General features: G+C 35.1%; 1 long non-coding RNA gene across 1 annotated transcript in view; it reads right to left on the bottom strand.

Annotated features, from left to right (window-relative positions):
• LOC113497975 overlaps positions 1 to 20,446 on the bottom strand; it is a 29,307-nt gene extending 8,861 nt beyond the window's left edge. Inside the window, exon 1 of the long non-coding RNA XR_003400943.1 lies at positions 20,393 to 20,446. This is a non-coding gene — a long non-coding RNA (uncharacterized LOC113497975). The remainder of the gene's footprint in view (positions 1 to 20,392) is intronic.
• Between the last annotated feature and the right edge of the window lie 661 nt (positions 20,447 to 21,107).

Raw genomic sequence — 21,107 nt, 5'->3', positions numbered from 1 at the left:
TGTTCTCTGTTCACGTCCTCCAGCGTTACCGGTTCATTGCCATCTGCTACCAAGACCCAGAGGCATCGAGAACATCATTTATATGGTACCGACTGTACATATCCAGTTACAGGTTTATAAGATCTGCATTAACTTCCACGTTGTAGTAATAGGCAACAAAGATGGCAGCCGTTTACAATGGCGATGGCGTGAGTAAAGCATTGGCTACTGTTTTAGGAAGCTTATTATCATAATACTAATATAGATGTGACTGTGTGTTATTTGATACGTTACAGAAATGATGTCTGAAAGCGGTTTTGTGCTATTTGAATAATAAAGGCACGAATAATAGTCAGTTTAAAGTTGTAAGACTATTTTTCGTCTTTTTATCGTTCAGTAGAAGACTGAAGTCGTTAACCAGTTGATGTACAACCTAGAGTCAGTCTTTGTTGTTGGACAACTTGATGTCAGAGTTCAAACGATTCGTCTCTGATGTGCCTTAACGTATCCTTGAATAATTCTCAGGTGTTTCCCTTTCCTCATTGTCATGTTTTAATAGTGTATAGCAATAGTTACATAATTAATTATATACGTTTCGAGTTATTCTAACCAACGATCTTTAACTTGGCTGTAACCGGTCAGAAGATTTTGAACTACAACCTGAGTCTTTGATGAAAAAAATTAGGTGCAGACACTCAAAATTCCTTCAACTTGCGTCCTACAAGTTAATGTAAAGTTTGCTAAGAATACAAAGTAAGGTAAATCCGTAAGTACCCCAATTTTATAAAATAACACGAATACTAAGTGTTTCAGAAGTAACGCCATGAATAATAAAATACCACCTAGATTCGTTTGTGTTTTACCGCTAATAGAGCATACGATGCGTGCCTTATCTTAGGAGCGATTGATAAATATTGTTACGGGTCATTATTCCTTATTGAGAACATTGACTTACCATAACAACATTTAAAAGCACAATAAACGCCAAAAAGAGATATGTAAACATTAAATCTCATTCGGAGAATATTTCCCACTTAATATTTAATTATTTGTTTTTAAATATCAATTTTCTGGTATAATATATATGTGTAGTTATAAGATAATTTATTGGTATGAAGTGTCAAGTTTGCGCGGCAACAGTAAGTCGTTGATTTATCGTCTCCCGCGCAGGATTCTGCGAAGGACAACGCCGTCATGGTGCGCAGGCGCATGTTTCTCTAAATGCAATTTCTTTGTTTTCCGTTGGTGTTATTGTGTTTAGACATGTCAGAACAAAGCGATTCTATGATTTCTATGTGTGGTAATTAAAATTGTTTATTACATTATGAAGTTGATTGTAAATTACATTTACCCGACAAATCGAAATTTCCACCGAGTATGGAAGCGTTGGGATTACTGGGCAACGAAGAGTTACTTGTATAGAAACAATTAAGTAAGCACTGAAAATAACTTTGTCTGAATGTAGTCTTTAAATAAAAGCTACCCAAAGCTCTGAGTTATCAAATATAACATGTCTTCTCTGTTAAAACATAATCAAAGAGCACGCACTGCAAATAAACAGGAAATGTACTTAAAAAGGGTATTAAAAAGAAAAACAAACGGATTTCCTTATACATTAATAAACGAAACGGTGTTATTATTGTATGACAAACAAGGAAACAAAAGACTTTGGGTTTTGGGTTAACAAATCAAATTATCACACATGTGAAGTACACAATACATTATGGAACATTTTTTTGCCAGGACCTTGTACCATGAAGGTCTCTTAATAAGGTCTGTTGTAATTGTGGGAGCGAGAGAGCACTATACAAACGAGTAGCGGCGTCTTGCTTCAACAACGGTACGTCGTGGTTTAATAGCGTTTAAGTTAAAATTGGTATGGTGAGTATAACGAAGTATTGTTTTGATGTTATTGATGTATCACTTATGAAGTTATGAGTTACTGTTTGGATAGTAAATTTGGAGCGTCTGGAATTCTAAAGAATTTAAGTAAGGTAACAAGATTTTTTGTAACGCAATTCAATTTTAATTTTGTATGGTAATCAATAAGTTGGATGAAGTATCAAACAATATTTTAATAATGTAATTAAAAAAAAAACAAAACAAATGGACTCTAAACAAAAACAACTCAATTTAATAGTTAAACAAACTATTAAACAACACATTAACCTCTAAAGCGAAAATAAACTATTATAAACGGAAATAATTAAAACAAATCACCAAAGGCAACATCGCATAACTTTCCAGTGTACCATAAAGTACCGAAACTACCCTAAAGGTACAAGGGAGTGTAACACAAACAAATGTTTCTCACCCTTAAACTATCGATTTAAAACACCACTGTTCACAATATTCACCCCCATAATAAATTAAGGGTACTTGTTTATGCAGTGATTCAAAAAGATTTATGACCTTAACTATTGTACAACTCTGCAAAAACTTTGAAAGGATTCTAAATTAATATTTAATGGTATAGAAAAAAAATTGAATGACCTAAATACATCTGATAGATAACAGTCTATTTTAATTAAACTTCGAGTACCGAAAATAAATAAATTGTATTAAACTTTAGAGATACAACAGTCTAACTCTAAAATACAATGTAAGATTTTATACAGACAGTATAGACACATCATCCCTACTAATATTATAAATGTGAAAGTAACTCTGTCTGTCTGTTACGCTTTCAAGTCTTAACCACTGAACTGATTTTAAATAAATTTGGTACAGACATAGAGTTGACGTTGAGAAAGAACATAGGATAGTTTTTATCCCGGACTTTTGAAGAGTTCTCTTGGAAACGCGATATAACCGACATCGACGCGAGCGAAGCCGCGGGCGAAAGCTAGTTTAAGAATAAGTTAACAATAACTTTAATTAAAACATCAATTAAAGTTACTCTACATCAAACACTGGAGAAACTTATCAAAAGTCTCGAGACTAATATAAGTTTTGACTTATCTACAGAAGTTGTCTTACAGAGGAACCTTATAAACACAATAATTTCTCATTTAACTTAATTCAGCTCAGTTCAAGAGGTTAAGGATAATCGCATAATTCAATAAAAAAGTCGCTAAAAGAAATAAAATGTTAACAGCAACCTACGGACGAAATCAGTCGTCATTTAAGGAGCACCTCCTACCAAGTAATATTAACAGTATTGTTGGAAAGAGATGCCGCTCTATGCCGCGGTAGCGCTGTCACGCTTTTACAACTGCAATAATAATAATAAAAGAGCTGACGGTTGGACCTCAGATTGTGAAAACGCATTATTTCAATTAATCAGGACATCCTGTCATCCCTTTGTTAAAACGATAAGTGCGAATTGAGTAGTTTTAATCTACGTTAATCGGATAAGCTTTAATTCCAATTGTTAACATTCTGAGGGATTAGTGGATCAAATTACGATTAACATCGAATGGTGTTATGACGATGGCTTTATGAAAAGAACACCCCGTAGACGGAATATTTAGCTAAATTCAGTTGGGTTAGCAGACGACATCAAAATAGTTCAAACTAGGTTTGCTATGGCAATCAAATGTAGATACGCACATCAAAGTGATGCAAATCAAAAGATAGACATAGTACGGCTGCAAAGTTCAAGAGAGGAAATTGGCATAACCAAAGCTAGGACTATGCATAGTGACAACCCACCATGTACCCTATGCCTTTGCCCTATGCACTTGGTAGGTCCCTTTGGTTACTGATAAATATCTGATGATAAAAAAGCAATATCTGATAGAAAACCGCATAAATATAGTACCAGTACAGTCCAGGAACAGCACAGACCATAAGGAAATGATAACAAACGAGAACAAGGATACAGTTTTACAACAATCAAAGCACAAGGTCCATCAATACCCCCACCTTATCGGTACATGCACAGATATCCTGCCGAGCATTAATCTCGTGAAGCCTGATACGAACAAACATAAAACATCGTTAGCTGACCGTATTCTATGCACTGACTGCTGAGGATAAGTGCATTTTCCAGCTTCAGGCTATACGGAAGAAGAGGACACAGAGTAAGCAAATGGAGATTCAAAAAGGCCAAATTACTACTACTAAAGTACTAACGCTGGTAAACAATAAAACACAAGACCATTGATAAAAAACATTCTTCTTTCTACTGCCTCCTAATATTATAAACGCGAAAGTTTGGTATGGATATTTTTCCTATTTCACGCAAAAACCACTGAACGGATTTTGACGAAACTTGGTTTACAGATAGTATATAACCATATTAACCAGTATTAATACATAGGATAGTTCTTGTCCCGATTTTATGTTCCCGGGGGATCATTTTTTGATTTGTAGCGGGCGGGCCGCGGCAGCAATTAGTTGTGAAATGAAAATTAAATGGATAGAGTGAAGAAAGAAATGCCCGTTACATTTCTTGCGGTTTTAAAGACGTTACGTAGCTTGCAATGGTATGCGTCGTACAACCAGTCTTTGCTCCATTTGTTCTTATTCTGTGGCTATAAGGTCGTAAATAAACGAAGACCCTTAATCAAGTCCTTAGTCCTTTGTTGTCTCGCCAGCGAATTTATACAGACAATAAGAGGCTTACACACAGGACGAGTTAATGAAGTCGATTAGATAACATTACCGTTGGTATCTAGTCGTGTGCAATGGGGATTAATACCCTTGCTTGGTATATTTGCTACATCAATAAACATAGGTTAACCTTAAAGTATATTAGCTTGAAGCTATATTGAATCCAATATTCCTGGAAATCGACTGATATCGTTAGGAATATCGCAAACGAAAGCAAATATCATTCTATCAATGTGAAATTGAGACTCCGTAATATCCTGTTATGTCATCATAACATTATGAGATCTTGATTTGATAAGGAGACATCGCACATTTCCATTTCCTGTGAATATATACCTAATAGACTCTTTACTGTAAATGTAAAGTCAAGCATACATATTTATACGAAGTATATACAATGGGCAGTGTTATCGCGAGTAATCGCTTGCAAACAATCTTAGGACAGAATTGTATGTAAAATACAAGGGTTTGCCGTGTTCTGTTAAGCAAAAGTATGTAAAATATGTAAGTTAGCAGACTTATCGAATGATCTTTGTCGATTCAACTTGGGTATATTTGATTAGACTGTAAATATTTAAGCTTTGACCAAATTGTTTGTAAGATTTAAGCGCGATTGCGGGAGAGTTATTCTGACAAGAACTCCTGTTTTATTGAGTAATAAAATATGCAACAAATAATTAAAAGTCCATAATATTTAAGCTTTTGAGAAATTCTTTTTCTAGTAGTAGGGCACAGAAGACCAGAAAACAAAGAGCGAAGACTATTCAAGCTGACCATTAACAAAAACACACAAGTTCTGTTTTCCGTAAGTGATCATATTAAGACTTTACTGTAACATTCAGCTTTTATTAAAACTTTACACTAATAGGTTTTTTTAGACTGTAGTTATATGTAAACTACAGTCTAACAAATTATGCAAATACGTCATCTCGAAACACCTGCACCAAGATGATCCTCCGTCACAAAGGAATGATAAAGAGGAAGGAATTCATTCAGCACTACAAAGAAATATATTCCGAGAAATATTAGCGAACAAAGCTTGTGACGTCACTGTAAGACATTGTTTTATTTTGCATCCCGTTACGTAGCAGGGTAGCTTTTAATTAATATTTCTTGATTGTAAGTAGGACGATAAGCTCGGCTTAGATATTACTGTTAAAGGTTTATTTTATAGTGGATAGTTGAGTTATTAACACATTTAAATTATAATACAAGTCTTTAATTGTCCTACAGCTCGAAAAAAAAAATATCTTACATAGAAGTATTGAGCATTGATCATCACGTGCTCACTGCGGTTTGGCGATTTCAGATTCACATTTTTTGTATATGCTTTTACTAATGCAATATTTCTGTTTTAATCGTTTGTTTTATCCACAAATGCTTGTCCGGAGTCTGGCAGTCTTTGTGTATGTGACTAGTGTCTTTGAGAAAACCCGCCGCGATACAAGGACTACTGTTGGTTTTCTGAATAAATAGTTCTGTATTGCAGACATCAGTATCTCTCGTATCGATTTGCTCCTGCACGCCATACTCGAAACCGAGACTTAAACATGCATTGTTATTTGTTATTTAATCTTCATGTTGCGTATAGTCCAAGAAAATATGTGTGAAAAGTAAAACATTGATTGGTAGTGATATCGATGAAGAAGTAAGGGTACGGGGAGAATTGTGTAAATAATGTGGGCTAACAATGCTTAACAAATTACAAAGGGTTGTTTCTCTAATTTAGTCTGTAACATAAGTTGTCAGGCTTGTATTTTGAAACTAGTTTTTTTGGCCAAATGTGCAAAAATTTTCCATATTATGCTTAGCAACAAGACATTTTGTGGAGGTTTCGGTTCCCACCTGGCGTTCGCCCAAAGTGTGTCTTACTTATGACAATTGCAACTTTCATAAGTATTCGTAGAGCAAATGGGACTAGGCAAAGAGTCTCTTCGAAAGCAACATATTCAAAAGAAAATGTTGTGAATATTTTACGTTACTAGTGAAAATTATACCTATTAAATAAGACATCAAAATACTAAGCTCAGTGTCAACTATTCGTCATATTTCAGACCTCGTTATACAATATTAACGAGCTACCAACAATTGTTAGATTTCGTTTACTATCGACAACTCTCTCTGCAACAACGGTCGTGTGATTTAAAACTATATCGCGAGATATTGCGCACAGTTTCTAGCTAGGGCGACCGCAGACCGCGGGGTTTGAACGCAGTCGTTGCACGGTCTGCGGCCACTCCTGTCACTCTGTAATTGGGCTATATTGCGAGCTCCGAACGTAGCCCCAACAGTGACTATAGCTGTGCAGATCCTATAGCTCAACGATATACCAGTTGTGTTTCAGTAGTACTGTTGAGATATTGATTCGACGCAAGCGGTAATTTAACAATTGTCATGTGATTTAACCTATCAAAAACTCATAGACTTTATATCGACGAATATTTAATAATTGTAGTTAAATTTGACCTGTCAGGAAGTTATAATCTGCGCAATGTTTCTTTTGCTACAATATACTCAATGATTTTTTATTTATTTTGATAAATGAAAATTGAATTCCTTTAAACAAACGTATATCAAAAATAACGTAAGTTAGAAAGTATTAAAAATCGCGTTGACCTTTTCCCAACATCCAAATGTTTATTAATTAGCGAAAGCATGTCGTAATCGATTACAATCAATCAAGATTAAACATTGGTTTGTCTGGATAGGATGACAGCAATTGAGATAATCAACGGGGTCTAGACAATATTGCAAACTTCAATTGTAAGGGGTATGACATTCATTTTCATCAATCATTTTTCAGTGTAAATTATATTTGAGGGATTTAATCAGCGTTCGCGTTAATAGAAATGTAACTTGTCTAGAATCCCAGCAATTAATATAATCCCGGTCTTGGGACACGATATTTGATCGATAATGAGACCCCACTTTGCAGATATTTTAATAAGAATTTAAACAGGCCGCGACTGAGCTGATAGGCCGTGTTAGATCGATCGACAAAGTCACTTTCTGCTGACATTAACGTTATCAGATAATTACACGTCTTAGACTGACATAGGTATTAAAATGAGACGGGAAGATGAGGCTACAAGCTTTACAAAGTTACAAACGAGTTTCTGAAATGCATAACAGGTTCAGAATGTCAGAGGCAATTTGTTAGTTAAAAGACATCTGCTGTTACTTGAAATCTAACATTAATGAGTTGGAATTGCCAAACCGCGGTAAGGAGAGTTGTTGAGAGCTAGTTTGCTGTGTGTTTACAGTTCTTAGCCTTGCAGTGGGATAGTTACGGGCTGGTAACTATCGTAAAGCGCCCACGTTTGGGCAATGAATAAGTCACCCCTATCCCGTGGGTGTCGTAGGCGACTAATGGGTTGTGTCAACATTTTAGACCGTTGTATCGATAAGGTTAGTTCTTATTTGCTACTTAACGATAAACGACGTCTTAATAATAAAAATAAAGTGGCAGATTATTATCGTCAGCCTTGAAAAGAGGATATTTATTTACGAATTGCCACTTTTTTGACAACTATATGAAATAAAATAATGCATATAAATTATTTTGACAATATCTAGTAGCTGAAAAAACAGAACTACAAAATATCTTTGAATACTTCAAAAGATATAATTTGTATAACGAAAACCTAGACTACTGCCTTTATACTGCCCTAATTCAATCTGGTAGGGAACAGGTACTTGTTCCAAATGGGCTTAGTACGAGTAGGCGTTGCAAATCACAGGGACCTATCTGCCGAAGTCTATTTCGGGAGCTGTGGACATCGTCCTATTGACCTAATTCCCAGTACGTCGTATTTAAATTAAATTATGTAAGGACAAGGGATCAATAATTTTTCATTTACTAAAAGAAGGATTTGTATTTTTACCGTTGGCAGATAGATGACAAAAATTTTATCCAACTAAACAAAATCGCACAAATGAAAAAATCTTAAATCAGGTTCAATGACTTTTTAATTAGAGTTTTTTTAACCTTCCCTATACGCGGTAAATCTCGTCGACTTATATGGAATGGCAGTTAGTGTCAGATAGGCATTGCTATGTTGACCGAGAAAGCATTTCTGCTAATAGTTAGTGTAAATAAAAACGAAGTTGCACTTGAAGTTATGTGCATGCCACACACCTTGGATGGTAATATTTACAATGAAGCTTGGGCTATCGCGGACCACAGCTGGACTCGTCTTAACGTTGAGCTACACTAGAGTCTATTGTAACACCTTATTAAATTATATTGTTGCTGTTGTGGGAACAAGACGGTGCGATAAATGTTATTCATTTCTTTATTGTTAACCAATATCATACCATAGCAACTACATACAACCAGAACACTGCTGCTGTTTCAATTTTCTGTCATAGATATTAGACGCCAATGATGATGAATATCATAACAGCCTATATACGTCCTACTGCTGAGTATATTCCCGTAGTGGGAAGGGTTGAGCATTGATCACCACGCACTCAATCGGTTGGCGATTAAAGATTCCAATATTTCGAATCCAAGTTTCCTCACGATGTTTTCCTTCAGCGTTTGTCAGTGGTGTCGTAGAATATTTAAAAAATACATATAACTGACAAATTAGACTACATTGGTATTTTGAATGGGTTGGAGTCGAACGTGCACATCGTGCATACAAATCCATGCAAAGAACCGCAAAGTAGTTGTTTACAAAAAGTGTAAAATTGTGTACATGTTAATGTATTTAATTTAGCACTCTGTCCAAGAAAACTATCTAAACAGTTTGCAATGCGAAGTCCGACTTCTAAAGGTGCAACATTCTTACCATTGATACCTTACACATGATATACAATTTGCGAAGAAAAAAGACCTTTATGTTACAATAGATAAAGTCATACATCTTATGAGTTGAACTTCAGAAACAATGGCATTGAACCTCTTTAGATATGTAGTGTCAAAATTGACACAGCAATAACAAAATAACGGCTTTAAATACTCCGAATTATATGTCAGACGAACTTTTGTTTTCTATAAGCGCAATTTGTAATCAGTGTTCGCACTGTTAATTGTCAACAATTAACACCTGTTGTGCTATTGATAATAAATAATTATGCGATGTGTTGTTCGATAATACATTGTTACTTATGGTCAAGAATTATAATGCACTTCCTATTTACAACATTCTTTTAACTTCGTTTATAAGGATGGATTTACATTGACTATTAATTGTCTATTTTATTTGTTGATAATTTTATAAGTGTGTGCAAAATAAAACATATCTAATATAGGACGTTATCGATTCCATTAAACTAAATCGTTTCGTTTTTTTTATAACAATGTGTCAAGAACATTTCATGTTCGAACTCGGTTTGTCGTCATGCTCTCAAGCACTCGATTATTCTTACACTCAAGAAGTTTTGTAAACAGAACAAACCAACAGCTTGTCATATTGCATGCTAATCCTACAATCTACGGAATCCCCAGCAACCGGACGCCGGCAGCGGCCTCTAACGGTTAACAAATCAAAGGTCACATTATCATCAGTTTACACTTGTCGTGATTTCACTATCATCATAGTGTCATCAGTAAATAGGTAATACACCATTAGTGGGGTCAACGACACCAGGTCATTCACCTCATCAGCTGACCGAGTATTTCAATGTTCACGGCGTATTTATTGGTTGTCTAACAAACGAATGACGTTAAGTATAGACAGGTAGACAAGTAATTGCGGTGATTTTAATGTTATACTTATGTTCTCGGGAAAGTGACTTTCTTATGGACATAAAATCTGTAGCAGCAGATTAACGTTAACGAGATGTAATTTAACGGTTTTTACTGTATATGTAAGGCTTTTTACAATGTATTTTACCGTTGGTTTTGAATCATTAATTGCACGCTGACGTCAAACGCTTTGGAATCATGTCAATCACAATTTTCCAAGAAAAGCCAAGTTCCAAGCTTATTAAACGTTGATGCACCTTACCCGAAACTCAACTATGACCCTTTACAAATTAATTATTTCTATGTTTTCGTAGAATCAATTAGAAAGCTGAAACATAAGTCACTAATGGAAATTGTTATTAATTCACACCTACATTGATTCCCACGTGTTTCCCATGATTTGTGAAGATGACCAAAAATATTGTATTAATTAGAGCCCGAAATAGATTGAATTAATTATCTCAGACTTTTATGAAACGTTTGATTGATGTTAGGAACATTCAATTGATGAACCACAAATATTAATCTCGATGTATAACAGCTAGTTCTGACGTAAAAGAAAAGTTATAAATTTGTGTCGGGTTCATGGCTATTTTTAAACTGGAATTTAGTCAAAATTCAGCTTTGCTGTCCTCAGGCACGGTGGATTGATGATCTGCTAAAAACGACTGGCAGGAGCTGGATGCGAGCAGCCTAAGCTGGATCTCGAGGGCGTGCAATTGGGGAGGCCTATGTCCAGCAGTGGATGAATATGGGCCGTATGTTGATTTTAAAACAGATCATATGCTTCTAAAGTGGCTTATCACACCCTTAAAGAACTTTGGTGAGGTATTTTCCTGACCATGTCATCTGCCACAATTTTTAGCAAGTAATAATTATATTACTTTAGTCTAGTACTTAGCTGTTAGTCTATAGATTAAGGATAATTAGGAGTACGTTTCACGTGTTCAGTCATCTCTGTTTATCTTGAACACATTTCATACATAATTAAGGAGCGAATTCACAAAACAAACAAGCATCAAAATTGTACGGTCAGTGTCATGGCGGATTACCGCCGCTGGATTCAATTCTAATTAAACTAGTTAATTAAACAGTGTTTTAGCTAATAACCGCGCCACCACGTACTATAGATCGTAGGATATTTAGGCCATCGTCCATGCATGCGCTTAAAACCAATTAATGTTGGGGTGAGGTCATACCGGGCTCATATTGTCGATCAAACACAGACTAATGTGTCAACAACTCTCTTTTCGAATGGAATTAATAGCAAACACGCCACGAAATTAATCATTTTAAATTAGAAATCTCCAAATATGTTTAAGCGAATTAATGTGATATATTCTGTATCTAGTTCAATTTTTGGAGAATGTTAATAATCTCTAATTTACTTTTAATCATCATTAAACTGGATACGAAGACATTGATGGCTACGATATGAAATATGTATCGTGGTGCGGTGATGAGGTATCAATAGGTGGGTATAACGGTTATTACTAGTAATAATTATCTAATTCTCGTTCGCCGGCGTCATTAGTGGGGGCAGTTTAGGTCATTAATATTTGGAGGCATTGATAAACAAACCCCGACGTTGTGTCCCCACCTCTGCGAGAAATATCGTGATTACCCGACATCGGTGTCGTCGCGTGACGTGCCTCTATAATGAACGAGTTGACAAGTCGGATAATTAAACGCAATGACAACACTAACCATAATACAGTGTACGGAAACACTCCCAGTTATGACAGCAACACCTGGGATTATCGTCCTTAAATCCTGGATCATGAAGTCCAAATTGCTTTGAGTTAAGTAGACGGTGTTTTTCGTCACGAAGCTATTGTTGCCGTGTGTAAAAATAGTATGGTTAGAATGAAGTCTTAAGTGATTCTGTAAAGATGGGCTTTATTTAATGAGACCTTTATTAGTGGGGAGGGTTTATCAACTGGGTTAATTTCTAGCAGGAGTTAACTGTAAACAAATACTTGGCCATTGTTCTGTAATGTTGATGTAACATGATCTGGTGAGATAAGGGGTGTCTCCGGCTTCACAGAAACGGGTCATGACCATAAATTACGTGGGTAACTGCAGACGACAACAGTTTAGGAAGTCTCCATTGTTTTTATAAATAGAAGGACATTAGTTTCGGTCGCGGTGTAACGTTTCGTATTAATCGATGTGCTTTGTTCAATTAATTGACTCTAGTCAACCCAAATCGAGGTAGGTTGAGTCAAAGGCACTTGAAAGTTCGATAAACTATTGTCTTACTTTTATATATGAACGTAGGTTTACAAAAACCAGACCTCGATACATATATATTTGTTTTTATTTGAAGTAACCTTAGATAAAGCTCACGTACTTTTATATTTAGCAACAATATTCTACTACTAACAATTATTGGGAAAATATTGATGAAAGAGCTTGCAACATGGAAATCACTTATCGAAAATAAAAAAAAAACGCTACTAATGAAACCTACATTGTTATTACAATATTCTGTCGTTATTAGGCAAGTTAATAGGATGCGTTGTTTAGTATCTATTGCGGAAGTGGTTACCACGCGACGTTGCGCCCGAGTTCACTAAATGGTAGCAAACATGGCGGCGCGGGCGCATGCGCGTTGCGTAACCCGGGACCAGTTCCGCTTTATCGCATGCATTGTACCTTTGTGGTCACTTGAGGTTGACTGGTATCTTTGATATAAACGAGATGATATTAGTCGCTTTTATAAACATTAAAATATACGACTCTTTATGCTTACCTGTTTTTGTAATTGATTATGATTCCACGATGACATGCACTCAAATAAATTACACTTTGAAGTATACACATGTACTTTATACTATATCTTCTACGGCACCATGTCTTACGAGTAGGAAGGTAACTAAAGCTTAAATTGGTGTACTTAATTAAAAAGGTAAAAACTCCCACGGATCAGCCTGCATAAATCGTCTCAGATTTCTGTGATAAGAACAACACTTAAATGTTTCACTTACTTAAATGTTCCTGATTAAGTTACATACTTGTTGAGTTGGAGTAACAAAGATTTTAGATGAGATTAGCGATAATTTAAACAGAAACTTTAAACGAAAAATATCAAGAAATATTAAAGTGTTGCCATCCAAAACCGTAGCAAACTTACGCTTAATCTCAAATCGAGAAATTCTTTATTCCAACACAACTAAACCATAACGAATAATAAACATTCGGGACAAACAAATGCGGGTAATGAGTGGTTAAATCAAAAATATAAATTTAAAACTCTACCTTTCACCAATTACACGGACAAACATTTTTATGATTACCAGACAGAGCTGCGTTTCAAACGAAACGATATACAGCTACTAAAGCAGCGGTTACTATGAATAAATAAAAATTAATGAACCAATAAAAAGTGAAACTTTGAATAGCCTTTTTCTTAAACTCAAGTCTTTCATTAGTTAATGAGCAATAAACAGTCCGTCATAGCTTTCAATACAAACCACAGTTTTTTCATAGACAGTTTTAAACAAACCCAACAGCAGACTCCTCGTAAAAAGAAGAGAATATGCACGTACCACATAAAACATGGTACTAATACCAACATACAACAGTAAAACCACAAACTAGTGGCCTTCTATTATGCGCCCGAAGCATACCGACCAAATTTAATATGCACCTAACTCGACGGCAGACTGCCTACGTCAGCATGCATTTACCTCCCGTTTACTGCAATGCAAAGCACTTCTAAAACCAGCCGTCTAATAGCGACGATGCCACATTTCAACCGCAGCAAAAAAGGCAAATTAAATCTGGCAGCACAAGGACAGGTTTAAAAGAAGGAATGAGACAGCGATATCATCGCTGATGGCATCTTGGCGAGTTAAGGCGAGACAAATCGATTTAAGCGCAGCCTGTTAAGACACGAAATCGGATTGGAGACAAGGACGGAGATATGTAAGTTCCTTAGGGAAAAAGCGTCACACCGCAGTCGCTTTCAAGCGACCGGGAACGGGTAAGGTCGTTGCCATGTAAACAAGAAAAAAGTGATCTTTTGTAAGAGATTAACCGTCAAAAATGAGAAGTACTTTTTTTTGTAAACAAGCTCTTGGCAAACGCAAGGTGAATCTGTAGACGGTATCTAATTTCCTCTGAAAAGCTTTAAGTAGAGAGAGTTACCTCGGCTAAGTGTTCAACGAAATAAAATATGAGGTGAATGTTAAGGTTTTAAAAAACGGACAGGACTCACACCCTCGTAAATGAACAGCAGCCCTAATGGGGTTTGCACGCCCCACGTTATGGGGACTGGATTCGCAAAGGGTTCCGTTAATCGATTTAGTGGTATGTAATGTACACGATGCTACATATCTCGGGCCTGTACATGCAGAATGTAACCTCGTTTATTACTTATCAGTATTATGAATCTAGCTCAATTTTAGCGCTGATTGGAAAGGAAATTTCAGTACTAAGTATCTAAGTAATAGCTCTAAAATAAAGTACTAAGTATTTGAGATAGTGTAATGCCAGACAGTTTTCTAGGAAGACTAATTTATCTCGACGTGCAATCCCGGGTGATTCTCGCGGCAGACTAGACTATAGTATCGACACACGTGACTTTTACGCGCACTATTTATAAGTTTAAAACGCGAGCAGCTAGCGATGTGGAAAATTAAAAAAATATCGATATCGACAACGCCTGTTTTAATAACTATGTAAAATATATTCCGACTGGAGTTAATCCATCGTTCCATTGGGGCTCTCGTTAATTTATTCATAAATCAATCAGGTCATATTGAAACAACGTAAAAGCAAACCGAGTATAGCTTGGCTAAAATTACAAAAGGTAGTCTTTGTTAAAATAAAACGTTTATTTAACTCTTTTTAACAATTTATACTTCAAATTATAATACATCAGTGTTTGAAGACTTCACCTTAAATAATAACTAGAAAAAAGATACAACAAAACAAAGATGATTAATTTATGATGACCTTACTACTTGGTAATAACTATGTCTAATTAATAATTTGGTAAGACAAAAAACGTTGACAAAGACATTTAAGTATAATTCCAAGCAATTTGATTAAATATTGTTTTGCTTCGCCACGCTAATTATAACACACAGGGTGCGTAATACAAACTCTTCCTCAACAGAACAAGGCAAATATGAATTATTTATCTTAAACTCCAAGGATGTTCATTGTTTGTTGTTCAATGCGTAAAATGACTTACACTGTCAAACATGGCTTTAGAATGTCTAACAATTGGATTCGTGTCTATCAGAAGGGATAGGTAAGTAAAATAAACATGGAGTTGAAATGGGGGACGCATTGTCCGTAAAGCTAAATGGAGATATCATAACAATGTTTCCTTAAAAGGGAATTCCTGTTAGTAGTGTATACGAAGAATGGGGAAATAGTTTACTATAATAATCTGTGTATTACTATTGACCGCGTGGTCCTGTATTCATAGACCAAAGGACGGTCTATAGATGTCCATGGAGATGGAATTCAGGCAAGTGGAAGTTGGGACAATTCTAGTTTTATTGTTGTTATTTTTATAACATTAATATTAATATTGAAATGAATGATCGAGAATAAAAAAAAACAGATGAACAGTTACTTTTTCGCAAATGTCGATAAAATGAATATCGACAAACTTCCAACCCGAAAATCTAAAATTATCTTCAGTCGACGCTTTAATCTCACGGAGAATGGACATGTTTGCTGTTCATTTACTCTGGTAATTTCCATGGCGTTCTATTTAATTTCACAATCAGCTATAATATCTATTGACAATTGTTATACGAAGTTACATTATAAACAGGTAACAAGGACAATTATTTATGCCTACTATAAAACAAGATCTACTGTAATTAGTTGCCAATTCGTGAAATTCATAATTTATTTATTTCAGACAATTAGACCTTTACAATTTATGCTTGATTATTTTAAGAAATACATAAATAATAATGGTTTACACTCGTGTCTGTGTGTATGTGTGCGTTTGACGTCACAAATGTATACTGTTACATGTTTACAAGAACGAGATCGTGTAGAAGCGCGGAACTGTTTCGTTTAGTTATAACTTCTCAAAATAACTGTATTACTGTAACTAATATAAGTCTGTTTCAGCCAAACTTCATGGTCAAGGGTGTTCATTACAAAATCGAATATTGAACTCATCAATCACTTAAATGTACTTTTAAATATTTACTTAGCAGACTAATTTAAGTAGGACGCATGTAAACATAAACCTCTATACATTGTTTGTTTGTTTGTCCTAACTTAACTATTAGGACAAACGTTATAGGAAATAAAAACGCCTGGTAGACAATACATATAAATATGTATATAGTACAAACATACATAACGTCATACATGCGTGAAGCAAAAACAAAGTGCGTGCATGTGACTAGAATGTTTGTGAAGCCCTCCGCGACACAAGAATTAAATTTGTTAGTCGTTTAATAAAATAAAACTAGTAACATCGTTAGACGCACAATTACAGCAAACTCTTAAGTCATTCTCATCTCAATTAATATTCAAATCATGTGCGATCGTTCCGTAGTGCTTCCCAATCATTGACCACGATGTAATAGTTTTTTTCTTCATCTCAAGGTCAGAAATCATTCGATTTTGTTGCCAAGTTGTGTACAAGGAAACAGTAGCCAGGGCAATGGCACGAGCTTGGTCGCTTCGGACTCGATTTATCGGTCGTTAAGCTTTTTATTATAACATCGGATTCCTGTACTTAGGTTTAAGTGATTTTTTGTTGGTAAAATGTTAAACTAATGTAAATACGAAAGTTTTTATATGTTTGTTACCACTTCACGCCTAAACGGCTGGACTGATTTTGATGAAATTTGTTATGGAAGTAGCTGACATCTTACATATAAGATAAATTTTATTCGACTTGTTAAATAAGTTTTTTTTTGTAGCTATAACCGACATTGAAACCGCGAACAAACAGCTAGTGAGATATAACCTTTTTAACGCTGCTACAGGAAGTAAATATGGCTTTTACCGAGAGTGACATTATCTACTTGGAAACATCAGACTTTCCCTAGATAATGTCTTAAATCCATATTTAATATGTATTTAATATCCTTCCTAAGAACTTTCATTTGCAATAAATAAAGTAAGGTTAAAGTTGACAGCTTAAGGTTTATTTTTAACCGACGGCCGTCAAGTTTCTCCTGAATTAAAAATTCGATATTACCGCACTTGATATATTTAAGTTGCACTTATAAGCAAGCGTTGATCAGATACATGGATGAAATATCCAACCGGTTTTAACCAATTTCGGTATATGTATATTGTCTTGTAATGCATAGGATTATACTTTTTCTTACTACAGCCAAAATGCTCTCAAGCAAAGCCTCAGACAAAATCTAACTACTTAATTATACATATACTAAATTCGAATATAGACACGGGAGTAGTTTTGTTTAAAAAATCTTTATTGATAAATAATACCTACGTTTTATGAAACCATTTTCATGGTATTTAGGCTATAACTTTGAAAGCTCTTAAGCGCCATGTAAACCAGGGTTTTACCGCTTTCAGGGTTTTTCCTTAAGTATGGATCGTTTTACATATCATAGGTATGGTTTTCCGGTTCAACAGGACAATGGTATAGTGTGATAATTAAATTAATGTTGACAGGCAATTGAGTTGATGACTTAGAACTTCGTAAGTTTGATAGTAGCTTGACAGATACAAAAACTTTAGTCAGATTTATGTTTATGCAGCTATGAGAGATATTCAAGCGAGCGAATCCGCGAACAACAGCTAGTCATCATTCATTGGCCTAGCCTATTCCCAACTATGTTGGGGTCGGCTACCAGTCCAACCGGTTTCAGCTAAGTACCAGTGTTTTACAAGGAGCGACTGCCTATCTGACCTCCTTAACCCAGTTACCTGGGCAACACGATACCCCTTGGTTAGACTGGCTGTCAGACTTTTTTTTTCAAGCTTCTGACTACCTGTAACGACTGTCAAAGATGTTGGAATAACAGCCGGGACCCACAATTTAACGTGCCTTCCGAAACACGGAGGAACTCGTTATGACAAAGATGGTCACCCATCTACAGACCAACCGCGTCAAGCATAGCTTAACCTGTGACTGTATCAGTCATGCGGTTATAGCTTAGCCACGAGCTCCTCTGTAGTAATTCTGTAAATAAGAATACTTGAGCATCTGTGTATGTATGAGTAAGGTACATACATCAGGGTTGATAAAATTATGTTACGTCATTAATCTCCCATCCCCTGCACATGCGGGTACTTTAATTATGTATTTATAATGAATTTTTGATCTCATTTGTTTCACTATAAATATATCATCTTTTTGATACACATATACAGTCTTTTTATGTTTCCACTGCAGCGCAAAGGCCTCTATTTTTCTCTTTCAGAACTGTTATCTGACATACGGATTAAAGTTTTTTTTTTAATTTTATCATCATTGCAGGTTAGTTGGAGTCAGAACGTTGTTTGTTATTTTGTTATCGATATTATTTGGGAATAAATTAAATATTTTATTTATTTAAACACTTGTATTCAATTGTAGACCTTAACTTGCTACTTGCAATGTAAACGGTCATAAGGAAACACCATGTTTATAGTTTTTTAGCCTTTTAAGATTTTCCTACTTCTAAATAAGAGATTTTATGTTGAGTACTTATTTGTCGATGTATAAAAGTTTTAGTACTCAATAAATGCCATTCATATGAACATTCACTTCTTAACTAAGCATGAAAATGTTGTTAATTATGCATTTGTACGAACATTTTCTGATTTTAAGGTTTGTTGTGTAAACTGACTGTTATATCCTCCGTACACAAGGTAAAACAAGACTCCGATATCCGAATTTACTGTAATCGGTCAAATGCGAGTAGTCTCGCGACATTGAGGGTTCCGCACAAATAGGAACGACAATATACCAGCAAAACGAATAGATATCTATGAAAATTTCAAGCCTAGCTATCACGGTTCATAAGACCCTGGAGATACGTATAGACTGTAGTGAAATCAGTAATAATGTTCCTTGCATTAATCCAACATACACATTGTTTATACCTATCCTCATATAATAACAACGACCATAGAAAATACTTGAAGCTCAGAGTCTCGCGTTCGATTCGCTTTTCAAGTGTAATCGATGTTAACAATGATAGTCTGTCAGATGTAGACAATCACGACGTCCGAGTATTTGTATAACAATAGCAAATGTGCGGGCACCGTGAAACACTTTCTACTAAGTTGCGCAAGCGATCATGCGATTTTCGGCTAATCTTATCGATCTTATAACAACTAATGTTGATTTAAAAAAAACTGTTACGTTTAGAGAGATTGAAAAAGCATTTTTTTATAAAGTAGCTATTTATAAACTAAAAGTATTAACACGGTAAGGATTGGCCAAAGGATAGTTATAAATAAAATGTAAAGTAACAATTACTATTAAAAAAAATCGACTCCAGGACTAAGGATAATCCTATGTCGCGGAGGTTTTCACAAACATTCAATTCACATGACAAAGACAGCCTCAGGACAAGCATTCGTGGATCACACAAATGCTTGTCCTACATGGGGATCGACCCCGCGACACGTCTAGCACAGTGTAGATTTTAGATTCAAACCAACAAATATATTTGTTAAAACGATGTATAAACAACATGCTATCGATACATTTAAAATATCAAATAACCGGAGCAGCCATAGTGATTCGTTTTAGTATTTCTGGTGATTATTTTTTAATGCAATCATGAAGGGTGTCCACCCCTGCAACGTGACTGGTCAGGGATTAGGGGAATATTGAATTATACTCTTTTGTTTGTTGATTACTATTTTTTACGAAACCAAGTGGCTATCATGAGTTATGATTTTGTATTGAGCTATAAATTATTTGCTGTAATATTGTATGTACGATATGAAAGGTTCTATTACAAATGAAATAAGGTTTATCGATAAAAACTTCCTAAGAATTAATTATCTATAAAATATAGTTTAATCATGAGGACTAAGTAAAAAAGTCCTGAGGAATTTAAACGGCTACGACCTTACAATAACATATCAGATTGTAATACCTCTTTTACCTCGTAACGAATATTTACTACGACTTTTGTTCCAAACTATCGTCACAAATCAAATCGATTTCCTTGTATTAGATGTTAAACGTTTTCATACCTGTCAAGGTAACACGAAGCATTTATCTGGACAATGAATGAGGTCAATTACCTGTAACAAAAAACATATAATAAGAAATTGTTTGTAGAACAACTTATATGTATCACGATTTAATTTTTAGACAAGGCGAGAAATATCGTGGAAGTTGCATACATTGCGGAGTCGTGCAACACTGGTATCTAATGTTAACTAACATTGCCAGCAATGTATTGCAAACTACACGATATTTATCTTGTGACGTAAATCAGCTTTAAGTTGGTCTTGACCTTCAAACGAATTTTACAACACTCAGACTCACTGGTACACTCGAAAACAGAAATGATACTTTATTTATCAAAGGCAGACAATTTTGAAGACTCATTTAATGGAAACAAAGAGCTTTTATATGAAGTATAATCGGATTGTAATACGACAGACATTACAAAATAACAAGGGATTTCTTTTTTGTACTAAAGTCACTTAAAAACCTTTCTTTCGTAATACTTTGTTTACGAAAAAACGCTGACTTGTATTAAGTCTACTTTTGAAAGCCTTTCGAGATGGTAATCAGGTAACCATATTTCAAACATATATTTACAAATGTTTAAATGTGGGAGAAAGCTTTGCCTGATACTGGTACGACTGTACGATTCAAGATGGCTACCGTGGGATATACAACCTTCATACCAGGCAGTTATAAGCCAGAACTAATTATTAAATGATGTATTCATAAATA

The sequence above is a fragment of the Trichoplusia ni genome, chromosome 10 (assembly GCF_003590095.1).
Source record: "Trichoplusia ni isolate ovarian cell line Hi5 chromosome 10, tn1, whole genome shotgun sequence".
Lineage (NCBI taxonomy): Eukaryota > Metazoa > Arthropoda > Insecta > Lepidoptera > Noctuidae > Trichoplusia > Trichoplusia ni.
The sequence above is the reverse complement of the archived record's forward strand: the minus strand, read 5'-3'. Positions and strand labels throughout refer to the sequence as shown.